The 18918-nt window shown below is 35.4% G+C and overlaps 1 long non-coding RNA gene across 1 annotated transcript in view; it reads left to right on the forward strand.

The window, feature by feature from the left end:
- Positions 1–573: 573 nt before the first annotated feature.
- LOC138691218 (uncharacterized) overlaps positions 574–18918 on the forward strand; it is a 1067443-nt gene continuing 1049098 nt past the window's right edge. The window contains exon 1 of the long non-coding RNA XR_011329767.1: positions 574–1154. This is a non-coding gene — a long non-coding RNA (uncharacterized lncRNA). The remainder of the gene's footprint in view (positions 1155–18918) is intronic.

Here is an 18918-nt window from a genome sequence, read left to right on the forward strand (position 1 = left end):
TAATATTAATCTGTAGGATTACCGGTGGTTGTCAATATATCCGAATACTAATCGATTTATTATTATTTCGGCATATTAAATTAATTATTGTAGATATTGGCAAATTGATCAGTTGTGTATTTATTGGTTATATCTTATGTGATCACAAGAACCAATCACAACACAACGAATTTATACTATCTTTGTGATGAGAAACTTGTTTAATTTTGTACGTATTTAACTTATATTAATCTTGAACTTAGCAGCTGATATTTCCTATATATCTTCTTTCATTAAATGAATGTATAGAATATCTTCTACTGATAAATCAAAATGTTCGCTTTCCGCGTCCTCGTTGCTCCGATATGAACACTTGATTCTTTGATAATACCAAAGCGTCGCTAGATCGTTTCTTTTATCGTTTACCGTTGCTCCAACGTGTACGTTCCCTTAGAAGAAGAAAGAAGAAAAGGTAAATATTAATACGTAAAAAGAGAAATTTCCATTACTGAATCTAACATCACTGTTACTTTAGTATGTAACATTGGTAACACTGATTTCATCAGTTCAGTATCCGTTTCGGTGAAGTGCAGATGTTAAACATTACTACATTCGATTTTTTCAATTTATTAGATTTTTCAATAATTTTTAGGAAGTTTTAATATCTAAATACGTTCGTTGTTATCGACTACTACGTTATTAACCAGGATTTTTTTAAATACTGAATTAGGCGAAGTGAAGTGAAGTGATTTCATTACAGCTCCTGAATGCAAAATGTATTGTGCATGTGTTGTGCCTTTCGGTACGTGCGGGTGTTTATTGAAAAGTGTCATCTCTCTGTATTAGATAATAGATGTCGACTACTAATGGTGACATAACGATTGCTTCTATTTCTCATATCTACCATTATAATATTAACTGTATAACTTTCTACATAGTACATTTGAAAACTAGTAGGATATAATTTTTTTTAAAATTATAATTCCACTCATACACTGATTTTTTTTATCAAAAGTGGCAAGATTTTCAAATCAAAGTTTGTGGAACTAAAATAAGTGCTATAGAGCCAGTATGTGGTTTGAAAAGTGACTTTCGAGATGCCTCGTATAAGGAAGTGCAGTGATGAATGGGGTAAAAAACGAGCGTGCTGACTCTACTAGTATTACGATTACAAGGTAGGATACCAGGTATTTAATTTAAAGGTATTTATACAAATACGAGGTATAACTATATTATTTTTGTTCGTGCAGTACATAATGCTGTTTCATTTTGGAGAGAAGCATTCTAATGTTTGGTCTATAATTTTCGTGGCAAGAACATTGTAAGTTTATTCGCTAGAGATATAATATTCAACAGTTACGTGATTTAATCTTTGAGATCTGAAACTTCAAATAGAAAATCGCAGATGTTTTCATGTTATGGTAATTTGCTAGGAGACGTCGTTGCATATAGACCACTTTTACACTAAAATTAAAATTTGTTTTTGCAAGATTTACTAAAACCCTAAACTAACCTAACCTAACCTAACCTAACCTTTTCCTTCATCTGTGACAGGTTACTTTAGGTTAGGTTAGTGTTTTAGTATACTGTGTATACACTAAGGTTAGGTTTAGTATAAAAGTGGTCTATATGCAACGACATCTCCTAGCAAATTACCCATGTTATTAAAAAAAATTATGCAATAGGTATTTCTTTAATATCTTATTTTTAATAGGAAATTAGAGCTGATGATTTAATTCTTAATACAGAATATGAAACAGACTACAGAATATAATTATAACAATAAAAATAGAATAAAATAATATATAAATATAAAAAAGAGGATACAATAATATTAATAAATTTTAGCACCGAATAAACAGCGCTCGTGTTCGGTCGCAGGTGACTAATATTTTATTTTGGTTATTTGTTAGAAGATGTTGCACATAGATCACTTTTACATTGAACCTGAAGTTCTTGTATGCAATGTAAACCAAAACCTTAAACTAACCTTACCTAACATTTCTTGAATCTGTGACAGGTTAGGTTAGTTCAGGGTTTTATAGGTATCCTACAAGCAAAACTCAACTCAGACTCCTCGAGCCGCGCATGCTATACTCCTTATCCCCCCTCTACAGTAGGTGTGTTCTTTAAAAAGCGGCTACTTGTATAACGGTTACGGTTGAGGACATGTGCACTCAAAGAGCAGCTGTAACAATAACCAATTAAGTGAATATAGCATTAAAAGATGTCAACATCGTCTCTTTCTAAGTCACAATCGGTATCTATCTTCACTGGAACTGTTCTCATATTTAAATTTTAAATATTTAAAGTAAATTAATATTTAATATAAAACGCTATGTGAGTCACATGTGACTCTGTAGCAATAACACGTGTTCAGTTCAGCACAAGAAGATAATACGTGCGCATGCGTATAGTGTCGGTGGTGTGATTGGAGACGGGGAGCATGCTGGGAAAGGGAGCATACGTCATCTGCGCAAGACAGTCACGCCCGCTGGTTTCTGCGCACCGCGTTTTGTGTGTTGGATGCCTATAGTATACATTGTATACAGTAAGTTTAGATTTATGTAAAACATTTCTATGTGCAATGACATCTCTTAGCTAATTACCTTTAGTTTTATTGTATTACTTACTTACTTACTGGCTTTTAAGGAATCCGGAGGTTCATTGCCGCCCTCACATAAGCCCGCCATTGGTCCCTATTCTGAGCAAGATTAATCCAGTCCCTACAATCATATCCTACCTCCCTCAAATCCATTTTAATATTATCTTCCCATCTACGTCTCGGCCTTCCCAAAGGTCTTTTCCCCTCTGGCCTCCCAACTAACACTCTATATGCATTTCTGGATTCGCCCATAAGTGCTACATGCCCAGCCCATCTCAAACGTCTGGATTTAATGTTCTTAATTATGTCAGGTGAAGGATACAATGCGTGCAGCTCTGTGTTGTGTAACTTTCTCCATTCTTCTGTAACTTCATCCCTCTTAGCCCCAAATATTTTCCTAAGAACCTTATTCTCAAAAACCCTCAATCTCTGTTCCTCTCTCAAAGTAAGAGTCCAAGTTTCACAGCCATACAGAACAACCGGTAATATAACTGTTTTATAAATTCTAACTTTCAGATTTTTTGACAGCAGACTAGATGACAAAAGCTTCTCAACCGAATAATAATACGCATTTCCCATATTTATTCTGCGTTTAATTTCCTCCCGAGTGCCATTTACATTTGTTACTGTTGCTCCAAGATATTTGAATTTTTCCACCTCTTCGAAGGATAAATCTCCAACTTTTATAGTTCCATTCCGTACAATATTCTGATCATGAGACATAATCATATATTTAGTCTTTTCGGGATTTTTATTGTATTAATTGATTTCATATTAATTTATCGCAAATATGTTTCACAGTCCCGTACCTATATAGGTTATAGCTAAAAATCTTGAAATATTTTTCTTAACGATTAAATTTGCAATAGATAAGTAACGTAAGTAGCGAAATTGAATTGTTAGTAGCTCTGATTCATTTTAATATTTTGAAAATGCGTAAGTTTTTTTTTAGAAAAATATATTAACAATATCAGGATTTCTTTAAGTATTTATAAAAATTAACAACTAGAAATATAAATTTTGTTTACATATTATCAGTCAAGTTACTTATGATCTGATAAACATATTATTTAATTACAACAAACTTTTTCGCCTATTTCCTCTGTATCATCATGTTATATTTCAATTTCATACAATATACTATATCTTCGTTGTCTTCGCAGTTGAAACTGTGGGAACGTGGTGTTACGAGACCAGAATTCTTATATCCGATATTGGGAGCAAACTAAAATTTCTTCTTTTTTTAACTAAAACCCTGAACTAACTTAACTTGAATCTGCGGCAGGCAGGTTAGGTTAGGCTAGGTTACTTTAGGTTTTTAATATACCTTGCATACTGTACACTAAGTTTAGTATATACATCTTGATTGCACAACTTGTAACACTGTATTACTTCGGAATATGTATGGTAAGATTTTCCTGTGTTAAATTTCAACGTACACATTAGAAATTGAAAACAACAAATCCATAAATTTTCTAGACATCACAAAAGTAGACAACAAACACACATTCAAAGTATACAGAAAACCCACAACAACTACAACAACACACATACACAACACATCCAACCACCCCACACAACACAAACAATGGTACACAGACTATTCAACATACTAATGAACCAACAAGATTACAAAGAATAGCTAAATACAATGAAATACGTAGCACAAGAAAACGGATACAACCCTAACATAATAGACAACATAATACGTAAGACAAAACATAATCACAAAAACATAAGAATACAACACAAATACAAGAACACAAAAAACACATCACACTAACATACGAAAACAAAGAAACACACAAAATTGCAACCTCATTCAAGAAATTAAATTACAACATCGCATACAGAACAAATAACACTCTATAAAAACATCTCAACATACAAACAACACAAACCAACAAATACAACCATACAGGCGTATACAAACTCAAATATAACACCTGCAACAACTTCTACATAGGACAGACAGGCAGATCGTTTCAAACACGTTACAAAAAACACATCACAGCCATAACAAAATTACAAAACACCTCCACATATGCAGAACACATCACAAATGCTAACCACACGCACAGAGACTCAACACAGACATGGGAATACTACAAATCCAGCCAAAAGCTAAAAATTAAACACACTAGAAAAATATGAAATACGAAATATGCAGTTTGGCGCAAAAGACCAGATATGTGGACGGCGAACAACTGGCACATGCATCAGGACAACGTCCCCGCACATTCATCCCAATTGATCCACACTTTCTTGGCCAAACATTGAATTACAACCGTTCGCCAACCTCCCTACTCTCCAGACCTGGTTCCTTGCGACTTCTGGTTGTTTCCAAAATTGAAGACACCACTGAAAGGATCCCGTTTTGAGAGTAGAGAAGAGATAATGCGGAACGCGACGACGGAGCTGAATACCATTCCAAAAGAATACTTCCAGAGGTGTTTCCGGCAGTGGAAGGATCGGTGGGCTAAGTGTGTGCAAGCACAAGGGGCCCATTAGAAATCTATATTAAACTGAAAAATAAATGGTAAGTCACTTTATTGAAATACTATAAACCAACGATGGGGAACTGAGTATCATGGGTAAAAAGTCCATTTCAACCTTTTTCAAGATTTAGCACCATTTGTTTATGATATAGCGGCGCGGAACATTGACTCAATGTCAACATTGCAGTGGCGTGTACTTAGCATTGAATATAACGTAAGTTTATGTTTGATCCCAAATAAACATTCCGCTTTTCCAACTTGAAGGGAGAAAAAAATACTTTCCTTCCCATTCATTGTAGAAATTAAATCTTCGTTTCGAAGCCATCTTCTTTATTTACTCGGTAAGTAAAAGCAAAGTTCGTAGAGAGTAATGGGTCAACGCCAGTGATCACAGCAGAGGACGGTCAAGACAACATGCTCGGCACTGACATTGGAGTGGGTTAAAGGAGAAAAAGAGGGGAAGGTACTCAGTGAGTACATGTTCCGCATCCCTGCTATAAACCCATCTTCTCTCCTGTTTTTCAAAAACTTTCTGCTTTCATCTTATAACCCTAGCTTTCATTGGTAATCTCACACAATTTTTAAAGTACGAGTATGTTCCCATTGGGACCTACGAAATATAATTTTAGTTACGTTGTTTCCTTTTAATTTATTCATCGTAACTTGGTGTAAATATTATTTGCCAAGTTTCTTTAAAATTTCACTTACTGAGCCTGAAGCCGTTTTTATTCCTTTTTTGTAGGACGAAAGTTTCAAAACCTAACTGAATTTCAAGTTTCAATATAACAGTAATATATTATTAGGTTAAAATTTAAATTTGTTAACTGCCTCCCATTAGAGGTAGCCCAGAAGGACTCAGTACACTCTCCTACATGAATTTTACAATATTAAATGTTTACATAAATTTGTTGACAGAAAAATAAAATAAACATAGGCCTATATGAATTATAAAGTGAAGAAAAAGGAATTAAACAGAGTGAATATGATGACTCAGAATTTGGCAAGAGCGTTTCAAAACTGAAGTTATGATGTCAGTAGTAAGTGTCTGTGGTAGTTCAAAAGTCTTCCTGAAGCTTTAGAAGAACTTGGGAATTACACCACGAGCTCCAATAAGAAGACCAATCACCTCAATGTTTTCAAGCTGGTATTTTGCTTTGAAGGAATCAACTGTTGGCAGATAAATGTTGATTTTTTCTTGATCTACATCCTCCGGCTGGCTACTCCCCGTTTCAATCCTTATGGTAGGATCAATTATAATATAACCTTTCTTGGTAGTCTGGGAATACGCTATGATGTCAATACGTCTAGAGGAGCCGTTAGTAGCAAGGCAAAAATCTTCCTCTTCTACTATCCAAGACTTTTTTCAAAGCAGTTGCAATTAAGGATCGAACATGATGGTGTCTAGCATTTCGGAGAAGTAAACCTCTGTTACACTGACCTTGGATGTGGGCAAGGGTTTCAGTCTCCAGGCATCCATAACGTAACGTTTTTTAAATACGTAGCTTCTCTCCTATGTCTTATAATACTAGTCCTTCTGTTAAAGACATTAATATCATTACCTAAATTAGATCTAGTGATTAGTTTTTAAAATTATATTAGAATATATTTTAATGTGTCAATTTATTCTATTATTTGCGACTTTAATATCCATTTTCAGGCATATTGCTTCGATTGTCAGACACTTTAAATATTTATGCCGTGTATTTAGCTATTTTTAAATATATATTTATACTGCTCTTCCTAGAGCTCATTCCGAGTGTCTTAAATATATTGGGTGAATAGACTGTAGATAAACCGCAATGTGGAAATCCGGTTTTCGGCCGGACTTAACGTTAACCACTATTACGCAGAGATCGAGTTATCAGCGTTGCGTGTGGTCAAGTACATCAACATAGATTACGTTTTAACAGCCATTAACTGTCGACTTAATATCTGGTAAGTCACAAATACTGTGCACCAACGATAATGATTGTTAAACATTTGCTTAACAACTGTAATTGAATCGATAAGTGGAAAAGTGGTAACATTCCAAAATCATGCTTTCAAGATAATAAAAGAAAACTGTTTTGTGACTTCATTTTTAATTTAATCAAAAAACTTATAATGGGTCACATTTACTACTAGTTACAAGTATCTCAGCCTTTATATTTGTGTGTTAATATAAATTGGTTTTTTAGATTTGATTGTTTTTAAGTTTGGGAATATTACTCTTTTTTCAGTCAAATGGAATATTGGTTAAAATGAACAGAAATATTTTGAACAATTAGTAAGTTTTCTTTATAGCGCAACTGTCGAAAAAAGTGTACAAATATTTTTTCCAATGTGGAAAAAGAAACAATCATAAAAACGGTGTTACAATGTTGTTTTTTTGTCTTGAATAACACACCTTTGTAGGTTACAAACTCTTCTCCCCTAATCCTAGATTTTTTTTCCATTTCTTTTGTATGTGTGTTTTGTTCACCTTCCCTTTCTTTCTTCTTGGCTCATTATCTTCCTCTTCTAACATTGTTGTTTTTTACTCAAAGACACTAACTTCAAAAACTATTTTCCAAATCTTGCAGACAGAATACCGATGATCAAACGGTCCACACCTGTGGAGTAACGAATAGCGCGTCTGGCCGGAAAACCAGGTGGCCCGGATTAATAATAATAATAATAATAATAATAATAATAATAATAATAATGGTTTATTTTAACTGGCAGAGTTAAGGCCATTCGGCCTTCTCTTCCACTCAACCAGTATGATAAAAAATTACTACAATGCTATGAATATAACATAATTAATACAATACAATACAATTCAAAGCAATACAATACTACAAATACGAGACAATATAATACATAATTAATATAATACAATGACAATTCTTTTCGTCTTCACAACACCAATAAAATAATTATGTAATAATAATAATAATAATAATAATAATAATAATAATAGTAATGATAGTCATATCTAAATTAAATTAAATTATTAAGCTCGATCACAAGTATAATTTCAATTTGACTGCGCCCGTAAGAAATCGTTTAGCCTTTTCTTGAAAGTGGTTATTGTTTGGCAGTCCCTAATCTTCTGAGGTAGAGAATTCCATTCACGGGGAACTGAGACAGTAAAAGAGGATGAATAGTGGGATGTTCTATGTACAGGAATTGCTAGGATTTGGCTCTCTTGTGACCTGGTGTTTAGATTGTGACTGGAGGATAAGTAGTTAAACCGGGAACGAAGGTAATTTGAAGTAGAAGTGTGGAGAACTCGAAACAGAAGAGAGAGCGAAAGAAGTGTTCTACGGTTACTAAGTTGCAGCCAGGATAAAGATTTGAACAAGGGTGTAATGTGGTCAAATTTGTGAACATTACTGATGAATCTGACACACATATTGTGCACACGCTGCAGCTTGTTCGAAAGGTCAGTTGTCAAGTCTGTAAATATTACGTCGCTATAGTCAAACAGTGGTAGTACGAGGGTTTGCACTAAAGTCTGTTTTAATTCTGGCGGGAGGAAGTTTCTGAATGGGTTAAGAGAATGCATGGTATAGCACACTCTCTTGGATATTTCCTTTATTTGGCATTCCCAATTTAAATTTTCGTCCAAGAAAATACCAGATTTCTGACGACGGAATGGTACGGAATAGTGGCATTATTTACTGTAATAATTGGGATATGTCTGTCGTTCATTGTGTTCAGTAGTCTCTTATGTCCAATTATTATAGCTTGTGACTTACTAGCATTTAACTTAAGTCTGAACTTTTTCGCCCATGAAGAAACTTGATTCAAGGCATGATTAATTTTGCCAATAGTTGCGTCAATTTCGTCTGGTCGTGAGTGTATGTAGAGTTGTAAGTCGTCTGCGTAAATGTGATACTTGCAGTAATGTAAGTTTGTAGTCACGTCATTAATATAAATGGAGAAAAGCAGTGGTCCAAGCACGGTTCCTTGAGGTACTCCTACTTTCGTGTATCGCCAAGGGGAAAACCGATTTTGTACTGAGACACATTGTTGACGATCACGAAGATAAGAGTCCATCCAATTAATGCAGTTGTCAGACAAGTATAACGTTCTTAGTCGAATGCTTTACTGAAGTCTAGTAGAGTTAATATGGTCACCTCGCTTCTGTCCATTGCTTCTCGCATGTCTTCAGTCACTTTGAGTAGGGCAGTTGTTGTACTGTGTCCTGTTCTGAAACCAGATTGGTGTTCGTTGATAAGTTTGTACATGTTTAAGTGGTCTGTCAGTTGTCGGTGTACGATGTGTTCCAGTGCTTTGGAGAGAGCGGGGAGAATATTTATAGGCCGTAGTCGTTTGGAGAGGTCGGAGTTTTCGTCTTGGGTATTGGTGTTACTAGTGCCATTTTCCAAATTTTAGGAAAGGTATTAGTTATGAGAGATGCATTAAATATATGGGTCACTGTCGGCACGATCACGTCAATTATTTTATTTAATAGTGATATGCTGATACCGTCTATGCCTTGTGCGTTAGATTTCAGTCGTCTTAGTGATTTTCTGACGTCAATTTCAGTAATGTATGTAAAGTGAAATAACGTGTCTATTGTAGTCGAAGCATTAGATAGAATGTCTTCCTTTGTTTAGTCCTTTTGTAGAGGTTCGGGAGGTGGGGTGGTGAAATGTTCATTCAGATCAGTAAGTGATATGTCAATGGTCCGTACCTGCTGTTTCTGTTCTCTTAATCCCATGGAGTTGATATTTTTCTAAAGCTCTTTCGTACTAACAGAAGGTTGGATGAGTGAGTGAGCGTAACGAAGTCTTGCGTTTCTGATTGACTGGTTTGTCCGGTTGCTAGGCGTCTATAATTGTCGTGATCAGAAATAAATTTTGTTCTTCGGTACCTGCGATATGCAGCATCTCTTTCTGCCATGAGTATACGCAACGATTCGCACATCCAAGGAGCAGGTCTTCGAGTAGTGGTTCGTCTAGTTTTCAGTGGTGCGTGTTTGTCATATAGTTGGGTGACTAAATTATTAAATGTCTCAACTTTTTCGTCTACACTTCTCAGGGTCCAGACAGTCTGCCATGGTAGTTTAGTTGCGTCACTAATTAGTTCGTCATGGTTAATGTGAGTGAGGTCGCGATATGTTACAATATGAGGTTTACGTCTATGGCATCGTGAAGAAAATTCAACGTAGATGATATCATGTTTTGAGATTCCAGGAGCAGGCACTTGTCCATTCATTATTACGTCATGAGGTTTGTTTGTCGCGATTATATCCAGTAACGTCTCTGAGTAAGGAGTGTGATGTGTAGGTTCGGAAGGGAGAATTGTCATATTGCAGGACTGGAACATGTTCTGTAGTTGTATTGTTGCGTTGCTGTTAGCTGAAAGTAAATTTGTGTTAAAATCGCCAAGTACTGCAGCATGCGGATAATTGGGAACCAGATTCAGCAGTGCCGCTTCAATATCACACAGGTTATTTACCTTCGGCGGTTTGTAAACCGCCCCAAGGAGGCATTTTTGATATTTTATTTTCACCTCTACAAATAGAAATTCTGGCCGTTCACTTTCTTCGTTTGAAGACTTATGAATAATTTTGTATGGGATGTCTGATCTTACATATATAGCTACGCCACCACCTCTCTTGTTGATGCGGTCATTTCTAACGAGTGAGTAGTTTGGAATATTAATGATAGAGGAAGAGTGAGAAGATTTTAACCAGGATTCTGAAATTAGTATAGCATGCAGATCTAACGGTGCGAAAATAGTAAGGAATTCGTTGAAATGTGACAAAAGGCTCTGTGTGTTGACATGGGCTATTTTAAATGTCTCTGGATGTGCGCTGAAGCAAGATTTTAACAAGTCGCAGGTAGAAGGGACAGTTACTTTGTCAGTGGATAGATTGGGAAAGGAAGTGGTTACTGAGCGCGTCGCAGAAAGTAGGTCATTGCTATGAGGGGCTGCAGACAACAATAGTTCAGACTCTAAAGGGTCAATGTTGCCAACTTACTAATGTTACTGTACTATTGTATACTAAAAGAATTTGAAAATACTTTGTTAAGTATTGCAGTTAATACAGAAATAACACTAAATTAATTATTTACTAATAAACAGATGTTAAGGGTGCAGAAAAATTGTAGTTAATATAAGAACAACACTAAATCAATTAGAATAACACTAAATTAATTATAACACTAAATCAAAGGAAATATAGTAAATAAAATCGGAAATAATCTGTGAGTGCAGGCGAGTCGCATAACAAAACTAGTGAATATCAGACTCACGAAAAATCTACCTCTTTACCTCTCCAGTTTTGACAAAGATGTTGCCATCAATTGTCCAGACACTAGTGACGCCATACTTGTCAATACATTGTCTTAACAGTTTGTGCCTGGCTTGAGTTAAGTCTTCTCTAATCGTAATTGGTTTACCTTTAAGTTTCTTCTTGTTCAGGAAGACTTCTCTTCTTTTCCTGTAACTCACGAACTTAACGATCACCGGTCGTGGGCGTTCTCCTCTCCTCCCCACACGATGGCTCCTGTCGATGTCGTGCACCTCCAACTCCACACCGATTTGGGCTGCGACGTCAACTGCTATCGCGTCAGTATCCTCACCTTCAGACTCTGGCACTCCGAAGATACGCAGACACTGACGGCGTTGATATTGCTCCAAGCAGTCGTGCTTTTCTTCCAATTCTCTTCCGGATTCGATTCCGGTTGGGACGAGTTACCTGGTTGAGGTTTTTTCCGGGGTTTTCCCTCAACCCAATATGAGCAAATGCTGGGTAACTTTCGGTGTTGGATCCCGGACTCATTTCACCGGCATTATCACCTTCATCTCATTCAGACGCTAAATAACTTAGATGTTGATAAAGCGTCCTAAAATATTCTACTAAAAAAAGAATAATCAAACATAACCTGCAACACCTGTAATAACAAAGCACTAAAACAGTTAAGAAACTAAACGATTATTACAGTGCTTGTCAGCGCTCCAAGCATACCGTATGAAAACTAACACAATAGTGCTCCACTATTTAGTGGAATAAAAGTAACATTCAAGTAACATTCCTGGAATGTTACCGTTCTTCTACTCAACTACAAAACACGGGTCCTGCCATTTGTATTTTTCATGATAGGAATATTACTCTTTATTCTTCTCAATAGTTAGGACTATGATATATGAACGACTTTGCTATCTCAGTTTATTTTCGCATTTTTTGGAATGTTGCCCCTTTTCCACTCACCGATTCAATTGAGGGGTTGGCTAGAAGGGCATAATTCGAATTACGGCGTTTATCCGTAAAATGGCTATATGCATACTTTGGCGGCGTTTCTACCAATCATCACACTCTTATGGCTCTACTCCCAATAGATTGCAATAGAGAGGTATTATTGAATTGCGTTCGTCTTCCATCTAACTACTGTAGTTCGAGGACCGGCGAAGGTAACAGCAAGAATGTTCGCGTTATCTGACGAATGTTCTGATCTATTCTATCTTTCTCTTAATGAAAGCGAATATAACCTTTCTGATGTTGAAAGTATCAGTGAAAATGAATTACATACGGAAAGGTATAAAACGAAAACGGAAACGGTTTATCAAACTATGAAAGAATAACCTAGCAAGCGACGGCGAAATTACGGCAAGGCTTACACAAGCAGGTCAGGAAAAACGGTGAAAGAAATACAGTATTACCATTTATTTTTGTAAATGGAGAATGAATATAAGGTACTAATAATATAGGCATATGCAGTGCTATAAAATGTTAGATCCAGGTTAGCAGTCGGTCATTTAGGATCGACCATATTCTGACAAGTTAGCGGTAAAACATTTAAGCCAGTTGCTTCCAGAAGAAATATGAGATGTCTACAGAGGAGCAAGCCAATTTCCATTGAGGTTTTTGGGAAACTGGAATCAAAAACCAACAGGATACATTTCTTATGGGATATTTGGAGAGGAGGACCATTAAGCAACGTCAAACAACTATAAAGCCACAGCACCGAGAATGTTCTTGGGTATACAGTATCATGACTGAGGAGAATTTTTATGCAAGTCCTTTATTCTGTTATTGTTTAAAATATCCCAGAAACGAGTGATAACTGTACAAAATATAGTGAAACTAGATGATACTCTAATGACAAATATGAGAGACAAACAACCCAATAGGCCTCACAAGATTCTAGATGTTGTTAATGTTAGGTTATTAGATCACTTAAAGTGATATAGTGTTTGTAAGCCTATATTCTAGGTACTTTTGGTTAAAATGATAACGTGAAATAAGTGGGATTAATTATTAATTTTAAAGTTGTGATGATTTAGTAAACCAAAATATATATATATATATATAAACATTTGTTTTTTGTAGAACATACTTTGTAATTATCCTCATTATTGTAGTATAGACCGATAGGCTATCTAGTCTTCCCTATAAAAATATAGAAAGGTTAACAGTATTGCAGTATTTTCAACCCTCTTCTATAGAAGAAGGCGTAATTAATAAAAAATGAATGTTTCGTTCTCGTACAATATTTAAACATTAACCATAGAACTCATTGTAATCACAAGAGAACGTATTACCCTACAATATATATATATATATATATATATATATATATATATATATGAATATTGTCACATTACAGCAAGAGATGCAGGGTACAGATAGTTTTTGTTGATTATCTCAAAACTATGTTTTCTGAGTTAGCCCTTTTTCCAGCTAACCCCTCAATTGGTGATCGATGGCCAGTTAAGTTAATTAACAAAAGTTGATTACTTCGAAAGAGCACAAAATGACGGAAATATTCGGCAGTCATAATTTTGAAAACTAAATGCTGTATTTTGATTATATAAATGGACATGAAGACTAACGTGATTAAATAAAGTAGGACACTCAAAGAAACGCAAGAACAAAAATTGTAGAACTACTTTTATTGCATCAGCCCCCCTTTATGCATAGTTTTATAATTTTATTGTTAATAATGTCAGATTCTTTCTTTGTTTCGACTGAAACCCCCATTAAAGACAAAAATAATATTTTAATTTTCCATTCACCTTCACATGTAGAATCATTACCTAAGCTACTGATATCTACATACGCCAGCCGCGGCCAAAATGCGACTCACGAGCACATTGTGGCTCGCAGTGCTTTTCTCTCGCTTCCTACCTATTCCAACCCCCACCCTCTTACTCACTGGAGTCAAACTCCGTTCTATTTGTATTTGTCTCGGACCTGCGAGTGGCGTATCGTCGCAATCTCTCTCTCGAAACCATGTACCTCTATAAAAAACGAAAGTTTCAAGTAGGATGGGAGGATGCATTCTTTTGCTTACAATATGATGAAAATATTAAATGTATGATTTGTTCACAAATATTACTAGGAAAACGGTTGTATAACATAAAACGGCATTATAAGTTACTACATGTTACAGATGAAACATTAAAAGGTTGTGTTATTATTATTATTATTATTATTATTATTATTATTATTATTATTATTATCTCTGTAGGTCGATTCTTTTACAGCAGATGTACGAATAATGCGGTTAGATTTTCAATTTAAACTCACAGATTTACAATGTGACGTTAAATGAAAGCTAGATGTAAGGACTTGACAGATATTGAACTTTTCAGATCTTTGGAAAATATCTGTCGTTCTTTCGCTTGCTCTGTTGAAGCCATGTTCGCTGTAACTTACGTTTGTGAAAAATTATTTTCAACAATGAAAATAGTAAAAATCAAATTTAGATCACGACTGACAGACAAATACCTTCGTGATCAACTACGATTGGCAGTAAGTGACATAATTCCTGATTTTGAAACTTTGTCGCAGACACATTCTGAAGACAGTTAATTTCAGGTTGTGATAATGTGTCCTATGTTTTCTTGTTCATTTCTTTCTTCGTTTCACGTCCTAAACATTAACTTCCCCTTCTGTTGTCCGCCTCCCTCCATAGGTGCTATGCACGTTGCAGCTTACACATTGGCTCCGCGCACCATGGCCTTTTCGCCACGGCTGACATACGCTTTCTACAACGGCACCGAATTGATGTGTAAATAAAATATTTTACTCTGAATTCAATTTATTGATTAACACACGTTCATTTTCAAGTCAATATCTTTGGTTAAAGTTAATACAGGGACATCATTTTATTTTTACTTCAATTTATATTGTACCTGAGTTTTTTAATGTACTTCACTCCCACCCCTTCTATTAATGAAGTTGAACCGTCTCCTACACAGATCCAAGACTGCATATACAGTCATAATAGCCTTACGGTCATAGTAAACAGTACGTTCTAAAAATATGTTCGCGTTTTCCAGTGACGGAAGAGCTTTCAATATTGAATCATTTTCCATTTGCCTACGTCGCATCCCGGTTCCCCCCCCCCCCTGCTTCGATTCGCCTCTCTCTAAATGCTAGTGGCTGAGCGGTCTTAGCTCTTTTCTGAGAACATTAATTTCTGTTAGGAATTGGACGTCTACGTAATATTATACCCATACAATTCTTTAAAATAACTTAAATGAGAGGGCCTCATTATGTAATTAACTGTCACGTGATTTCCTTCCTTTCTACGACGCTGCGACGTAACCACTTGGACGGACAGTAGATAGCATGTCTGAGTAATTTTATCTTTTCGGATCGGGCAGAAGTGAAGATTGAATTTACAGTACGTAAGGTCTCTTTCACAGAGTAGGTACATAATTATTTCAACATGAGTTACTGATACGAAGTACGAACCTGATAATGGGAATTACGTACAATAGTCTACAGTGCGATGATATGCACATTACAACTGAAGCCTGTATCGAAATGAACGGCCACCATTTTCAAAAATGTGTTTAAATATCCATATTATGATTATTTTTCAATTTAATTTCATTCTCTATAGTGTACGGTAATGTGGTGTAGACAGTATAATACACACTGCATAATGAATACGTCCGCATGGAAGCTCGTGAGTAAAAACACTCATTATTAGTACTGTACTGTATTTTGATTACACAAAAACCTAATGAAAATTATCAAACTCAAAATCGCGGTATTTCCTAGTTTACGTAAATGGATGAACTACTTTTCTTCAGTCCTATACTACCTAGTAAAGTGATTTGTTTGTATATTACGCCAGTCATCGACCTCCAGTCGTGGAAGGGGGTAGCAAACGGTTTTTCAGGTTCTTAATCGTTGATCCAAAAGTATAGACAGGTTAATATTAGAAATGTTAGTAAATATAAAATGATGTCCCTGTATTAATTCCGTTTCCTTTAAGCTTGGCGAAGTTTGAATTGCAACACCGTATTTCATAAAAAGACACAGCCACTACTGCTACCGGCTTCGAGCACAACTTATAAAAACTACGTACACAACTTCTAACCCCTCCGATAGCTGTCCATACAAGGAAACTCAGCTGAGTAGTGAACATAACCTATCTGCTTCGTAAAATGTTTCAATGTATACAACATTGTATTTTTACTTGAAACTAATGTAATAATTTAATGTAACCAGTTACGTTACTTTAACGATACAAATAATTAAAGAAAGTATTGTTAGATGTGTTTGAAAAATGCAATTAGTTTGAATCCCATTTCTACAAAACTTAGGTTTAGGCCTATGCAGAATACTCCAGGGAAGTTGAAGGAAAAAAGTCATTACATATTGCGTGTCATTCCACAATGTTTTAGTGAGTAATCAAACTTGAAACTTGTGAGGGAAATTACGTCTTTGTATTTAATAAACTCTACCAACTAATATATAGCTCTCAATAAATATTTTATTACGAATCTTTTCAAGTGATTAAGGGATACTAGGACTGAATTTTTGGTCAAAATGGTAAAAATAAATATGTTTTATGTATATAAATAAATAAACAAAATAAATAAATAAATAAATAAATAAATAAATAAATAAATAAATAAATAAATAAATAAATAAATAAATAAATAATTACCTTATGGGGAGGCCGAGACGTAGATAGGAGAATAATATTAAAATAGATTTGAGGGGGATGGGATATGATGATAGAGAATGGATTAATCTTGCACAGGATAGGGACCGATGGCGGGCTTATGTGAGGACGGCAATGAACCTTCGGGTTCCTTAAAGTCATTTGTAAGTAAATATATATATATATATATATATATATAATTATTCTTTTTAGATTTCTATCACAATTTTAAACTTCTTTTCTTCCAAAACAACGCCAATCTTTGTCTGAAAGTTTGTGTTATTGTGTATATCACTTGAAAACAAGCTCAGTCCGTAGACTGGTGGATTAAAAACTATTAGCCCAGTCCTTTCATAAAAATGGACTGAACGCGTTTTGATCAATAGTTTGCAAGGCCAATATGTTCACGTTGTAATGGCCAGAAATAAAATTAACGGGTCTACAAAGAAACTTGATTTCTGATATATATCATTTGATTCATTCCAGTGTCTTAAAGAGCTCATGGAAAATTTCGATACATATAATAGGCAAATACCTTTGCTTTTGTGGATATGCAACCAAGTTTCCACGATTTTAATCAATAACTTTTTGAGTACATTCCGGAAGAAACTGAAAACAATTACGACTATCACAAAGATGGTGAACCCGTTTTTAGGCAGTTGCGTTAAACTGGTTGAAATTCCAGAAACTGTGTAGGAAAATCTCATTAAAATATGTACCTAGAAATGGAATGTTAAAAATTATACTTTTTTTGTGTAGACCAATATTCGATCAAAAGATTGCCAGACTACCTTGAGCTTACAAAAATACGCAATTCTTAAATGTTTAAATATTTGCAACTTGTAATATGCTATTGACACAATCCCCCTTTTTAAAACTTTAATTATGTAAGTTTTAATCTGAAAATATTAAGGCAGTTCATATTAGTAAATGATTTGTAGAGCGCTAAATGGTTACGAGTTACTCATGACTTTGAACTTGACCAGCTCAGGGATATTAGCAACTAAATCTACCTTGACTCTTGCAACATTACCTTCAAGGTCAGCACGTCTCATCAGTAATACGATGAACGTATCATTCGTTTCGAACTGTAAGGTTACGTAAACATAGCAACCGGCAAGTTGTAGTACGCGTTATTTTATGCATTGCAAATCACCTGCCCTTCTGCTATCTTCTGAAATTAAATTAAATTTAATAAGTTATTTAACGACACTGCATCATTTACGCGGTTGTCTAGTGTCAGCAGGACTGGTGATAGCCTTGATGTTATATACCCAGATAGCTCGACCTTGCAGGCTGTGACGGTAACAACTTTTGTCAGTATGTATCAAATATGAATGAGGTCTCGCCCGCCTCGGGTCCCGGCATAGCTCAGTTGGTTAGAGAGCACTCAGCGCGCACAGCTGAGAGGTCCTGGGTTCGATTCCCGGTGCCGGTACGAATTTTTCTCGTACTTAATGGTATAAAAACTTTTGTCAGGTTTACTATGCTGCCATATAGTTGTTACGTAAGGAGTCACGTCATAATTCCCATTTGAATTGCATTAGCGACTGTACTGCCATCTCGTGTTCGTTTACGGCAGACGGGTGGCGATCCTGGCGGTTGTTCTCTTCGAAGTGCTGCCGATTTCAACATAGAGATGAGCTATCTGTTGCATATATGGTCTAGGGTGTTAGTAAAATTATTATCTGTGGCACGCTAAGTATACCTCTTCATAGAATATCTTGTTATTCATCATCTTTTACAGTATCCACCTCGCGTCAATGGAATTCTTTGTCACAAAGTATTAGGGGCTACAAGACAATAAACACCTTTAAACACAGCTTAAAAGCTAACCTTATTAGCATTTCATTCTAATCATACTGATTTAAACTATCACTGATTACATTGTTATTTCTTTCTTTAGACATCATCCTGATAGTGCTGTATTTTCAAAATTGTCTCATAATAA

This window comes from Periplaneta americana, chromosome 16 (genome assembly GCF_040183065.1).
Source record: "Periplaneta americana isolate PAMFEO1 chromosome 16, P.americana_PAMFEO1_priV1, whole genome shotgun sequence".
NCBI lineage: Eukaryota > Metazoa > Arthropoda > Insecta > Blattodea > Blattidae > Periplaneta > Periplaneta americana.